This window comes from Triticum urartu, chromosome 1 (assembly GCF_003073215.2).
Source record: "Triticum urartu cultivar G1812 chromosome 1, Tu2.1, whole genome shotgun sequence".
In the NCBI taxonomy this organism is placed as follows: domain Eukaryota; kingdom Viridiplantae; phylum Streptophyta; class Magnoliopsida; order Poales; family Poaceae; genus Triticum; species Triticum urartu.
In genome coordinates, this window is record NC_053022.1 from 27335662 (window position 1) to 27341249 (window position 5588).

Genomic DNA, 5588 nt, shown 5'->3' on the forward strand with positions numbered 1-5588 from the left:
TAGTATATGTATCATATCCTGATTGTATAGCGTTTGTAGTGATTCTAGGATCATGTAGATTGATCCCATAGAGATTTACCTTGCTGTACAAGTTGTAATGCTAACCATATATTGAATGGTATGCCAAGAGGCAACACACGGCAAACATGTTCTTCTTGTCCATTTAGAAAGATAGTCAATACCTCCTCCACAACAAACTCAAGATAGTAGGATGAAGAAAACAATACTGGATTCCTAAACCAGTGTGTCAAATTCTCAGACAAATTACTTGGCATTTAGATGTTTATTTTCTCAATCCATACTTCAAACCTTACATATGCTAGCAACCAAGATTTCTTAAAATTAGAACCTCCCCATGGTCCGGCTCCTGCAGAGTACCGGCTCACCTCGTCGTTCTCGTGTTCTTTGTCTGCTGAGGTGGCATCAGCTCTATGATGCCTCCTCCAAGCTCCATTTCTCATCACAGTCAGCCTAAGATTTTTTTTAAAAGAACCTTGTTGTTTATAGATGACAACAACAGCAACAATATTTAGACACACATGACCAACACTGAAGAACTTCGTAAGAGCTACTTGTTTTATGTGTGTATATAAGCTCCCACATTTTGCTACAAGTTAGAAAAAAAAGATACTCCGTCCGATTCATAATAATTGATGCTGCTTTAGTACAAAGTTGTACTAAAGCAGCGTCAATTATTATGGACCGGAGGGAGTAGTTAGTTTCTTTTTTCAGTTTGCAAGACATAAGATTATATAAAATCTGTTATTATCGCTACTTTGTTTTTCTCTCCGAGCAAGAATACATAGATGGGAGAAAATATATCTGCGTATTATAATTGAATTTATTTTCCGTCCCAAAAAGAATATGCATAAATGTGAAAAGAATATAGCTTATAGTAATATGTGTGATCCTTGTTCCATCTACATAGTTAAGAGGAGAAACAATGAATACACCTATAAATTTGATCGCATAATAATTCTGCAGTGCAAGATAATCAAAGAGGATAATACACAATGAGACTGACAATCATAGTACTGAAAAGAATTACCTATAAATACATGAAAGTCGTGGATAAAATTGACAAACAATGAAACTTGTGTGCAGCTGCTGGTAATTTCAGAAAAGATCTACTTCACCCCCCACCCCCACCCCCCCTCGCCATTCGCTGACAATGCCTAACCTCCATCCCTAAAGATGCCTAATAATGACATGTGATATTTCTAGCCAACATCTTGTGTCTAATATCAAGGACGGTTCAAAAAAGTAAAATTCGGCAAGAAACACACGGTTATCTTTTAGTCGCCTTATGAAAAGTGTCGTATATCATGACTATCTATTGCAATTTCTTCCTCAATTCGTATATCATGACATAGTATAGCTCCAACTATGAAAAACAGTTAATTAACTGCCCAAGTAAATCAAAAAAGAAGTAGTTAAGCAAATCTTAGACTTTTGTTGAATGTTGGATCTTGGATGGCTAGATGTGTACTATTTCTTATGCTGCAGCCATAGAAGACCCTCCAACTGAACCGAATCCATGATAGACTGCTCACAAACACAGAATAACAAATAGTTTTTTTCTAATTAACTGCAGTTCATGGTTGAAGCTATGTTATGGCTTACGGTGTTGTTTAACGAGCCCAGCCTCTGTACATATTCCTTCAATATGAATGGTTGGAAGCACATACAACGGAGCAAGAATTGTTGTATTCCTAAGGTTGGTTTCAGTTTGATTGAGCCATGAAACATCAACCTTTTTATTTGATTCTACATCAAATAAGAAATATTTGAACTCATGTGCTGCACAATAGGCAAAAGACTTCCTAGAAATCCAAACAGAGTGGAAGAAAAATAGACCAATCCTTCGTTCCCAATAAAGAACTGTAGCCTGCAGGTAATTAAGCTATAAGTTAATTGCTTCAGGATTCAATAAGCGACATGGGGTGAAATTACCCGTGTTGTACCTTGCGGAGATGTACAGAATACTACGAACACGAATCAAACGATGGACGACCAATTGTCATCAGCGTGATGTGGCTTTGTGCTTCTGAAGACGGGCCACAACTCTGAAGATTGGAGAAAAGGAATCAGAAGGGGTGTGGCCTCCATGCAGTTCCGGTGACGGCGTGCTTGCAGTTGCAAGCTATAGACTGAAGGCACCTTAGAGTTTACCATGGCCGTGAGGAACGTCACTCGGCTGACTCCGATCTGCCCCTCCAACCCCGCCGCAGCAATTGATAGCTTGCTCCTCCCTCCAAGAACCCCATGTACCAGCTCCCCGCCTCAACATGCGTTTGCTACCCCATCCTCAGCTACGACAGAGGACAGAGTTGGCTGCTCGTGGCCACCACCGATTTTGGGGTTTGAGGACGACCAGATCCGGCAGGATTGCCCGGCGTTGGGGGCGGGGAGCATGCGTCCAGTACGACATCATAAGGGAGAGGAGCGCGATGTCTGCTGGGAAGCACGACCAGATCGACGAAAGGCTCCGCGCAGGGTAGGGATGATGGTCGTCTAGCCAAGCCGCTGTATGCAAGTCTCGCGGATCACCAGTCTTGGTTCCCACCGATGGCTCCGATGAGAGGTCAAGTGGAGCTGGGCCATGGGCCTCGGTGAGGGCGCCGTTGTGGGGTTACCGAGTTCCCTGCCCGCCGTGGAAGCTGTCTCCAAGCAAGGGGATAGAGGGCGGAGGGGGAGCAGGGGCGGTAGGTGCTCGTCGCCTTTGCCAAGTTGAGCGATGAAGGAGAGAAGGCCGCCGGCGGCGATTTCTCTCGCGAGAGGATTGGGGACGAGGAATTGTGGGGTTAGTGGGAGATGAGGTGTGCGGTCGTGGGCTGTTTCCTTTCTTTTTTTTCTTTTTATCGAGCGGCAAAGGCGTCGCGGCTTTCCTCATATTTCTGGAAGAGAAAAAATCTACGTGCATACGATGGGAGGGGGATCGAGCGAGGTCGAACCATCACGATGTTCGATCCCCTTTAATAGTAGAGATATATTATATATCTTTAAATATATTTAAAACATAAAAATCCTACAATCAAGTTAATAAACTCAATGACACGGAATTCCGTAGTTGATCGGCATAGTGATCATAGTCGATAGAGCAGTCGCCATGTCGCTTTCGTACCAGGCAATTGACAAAGACAAATGATCCGAGCAACGGCTTCCTGCTATGCATGCCCTAGGCTAGGTGAGCGACAATCGAGAAAGAAAATAGTTGATCGGTAGATGTATGATTATCCGTGCAACCAGAGACACCAACCATCAAATTTCGGAAATCACGCACGGGCCATTCTACGTTATCTTCATTGACTTATCCTGTTCACCTCTTGGTTATCCAAATTAGATGTGCTATAAAGGCCAACACTAACCTATCTTGAACAATCAATATCCAAATAGCTGCAAAAGCTATGACTCTTGCTGGTTGTAATGGCAAGTATCATATACTAGTATTATACATATGATACTAGTGTATATCATATACTAGTATCATGCATATGATACTAGTGTATGATACTACATCCGTAGTGCATAGTATTATAAGTTAGTATCATAGCTAATCTTATTTATTGCCATGCATGACACGTAGTAGCATATTATTTAATATGATATAATATGATACTTAACTCTCTCTTTCTTCATTTAATCATATGTCATCTCATCAAATTTGTCTAGTTGGTATGCATGATACTACCTATGATACTACCATTACGACCAGCCTTATTGTGAGACATAGCGAGTGCTCACATTAATTGTAGCTCCATCCTGCCAGCTCAGTAGAGGCCCTCGGGTGGGTTTTTACACTGCTTAGGCGGTTTTTAGTTTATTTGTTTTTTGTTATTTTGAGGTTTGTCTGGTTTTCAGTTTCATCTGGGTTCTCTGTATTTTCTTTGTTTATTCTAAGTTATGTTTCTTTATTTTATTTTATTATAATGTACTTTATGTTTTTCTTTCTCCTTTTTTTTCAGTTTTCTCTTCTAATTATTCTATTTTGTGTCATCTTTACTCTCTTTGTGTAAAATACACGCATGTTTCCAGAGCTACATAAGATGACTTTTTCAGAAAAGTAAACATTTTCCAAAACGTAAACGGACATTTTTTTAACACTGCAAAAATATTTGAAACAACTTGGACATATTTTTATGTTTGAGAAATACAGTTATTATTTTAGTTTTGTTTTACTATTTGTCATAATGATGCAGCACAGGAGCCCCCCCCCCCCCCCCCCCCTCCTAACCAAGGCCACGGTATAAGAGTATCTTCAACCGGAGTTGGCAAATCTAGGCCCTATATGTCCGTGGACGCGAGCGAATGTCGGAGTTATGGTCTTGAGGCAATCATGTGATGATGTTATTTCCGTATGTATTCATGAGTTATTTGGATTTTCCTTGAGCATCACCAATGATATGTATAAATAAGCATCTGACTTGTTTACGAAACTATATATTATATGATGATTGTTCTAATGGCCCCTAGACGATAAGATTAAGCCAACACATACCCTTAGAGTAGTATATGATTCGGTTGATATTTACGTTTCACAAGTTCTGGGCATTGAGATGCTAAACCGATAGTATGGACTCAGGGATGGAGATCACCGAGTTGGACATACCTACTTTGGGACGCAGCGTAATATTGTTATCTGTTAGTATCAAGCACAATGTGTATGCCATGTCCAAGGCCTGAGATCCTCACATGTTCTCGGAATGAGGATCGAGTCACCCAGGGTCTATCGAATGCTATTTCGTAACTAGGTAGTTATAATGGTAGCTTTCGGGTGAGTCGCAGACATGTTGCGAGACATGATTGATCAAGATGGGATTTATCCCTTCGATACAGAGAGATGTCCTCTAGGCCCACACGCCTGATTAGATTAGGTAAGCATGGTCATGCGACTTGGGTTAAGAGTTAACCTTATTTGAGAATCTGTAACCCAGTACCAGGTGGAGCGGTGCTTCATCTTAAACATTGATGGTGGCGGATCTCGGCGGCGTGGCGCAGTGGAGATTAGGCGTCCGATGCGCGAAGATGGACTCGCGCAGGAGGAGGATACTGTCTGACGTCAATGGTGGCGTCGATGGCAGAGAGGCTTTGCAAGGTCGGTGCGTTAGTTTCTGCTCTGGAGATGGATTGGTGGAAGACGGCGGCGGTGACACATGACAGTGCGTCGGACCGGTTTGTACCTCAAACCCAGTATGTGGCTCGGTTGGAGTCTCTGACTTTAGATGTTAGGCTTTGGTGTGATGTCTGTATGGTATTAGCCTCGGACTGTCGGCACCCTTTCATCAAGTGGATATGAGTAGCGACCATTGTTGCTAAGATGGTGGCTTCAGACTACCTGGTGTACTACTTTATAAGGTCTTTGTGAATAATCAATAGAATGGTGACAATCCTCCTTTTTAAAAAATACTAGTCCACAGACGTCAACCCACTCCCCGCTCCCTCTGCCTCGCCAGCCAAATTTTATGTTTTGACCCTTTTGCGGATGTTTGGCGAGATTTGACCCAGGTTCGAGAAATTTTTAAGATCTGACCATTTTCCTATCGCCAAGGTCGATGGCGGTAGGGTATACCAGCCTACCGCCAAGGTCC

At 42.3% G+C, this 5588-nt stretch overlaps 1 long non-coding RNA gene across 1 annotated transcript; it reads right to left on the reverse strand.

Moving 5' to 3' along the window:
- Positions 1 to 207: 207 nt before the first annotated feature.
- On the reverse strand, positions 208 to 2844 carry LOC125544398. Its single transcript, XR_007299445.1, has 2 exons — positions 2173 to 2844; positions 208 to 2066 (listed from the first exon to the last, which is right to left on the reverse strand). It is a non-coding gene; the product is annotated as an uncharacterized LOC125544398 (long non-coding RNA).
- Positions 2845 to 5588: the final 2744 nt, after the last annotated feature.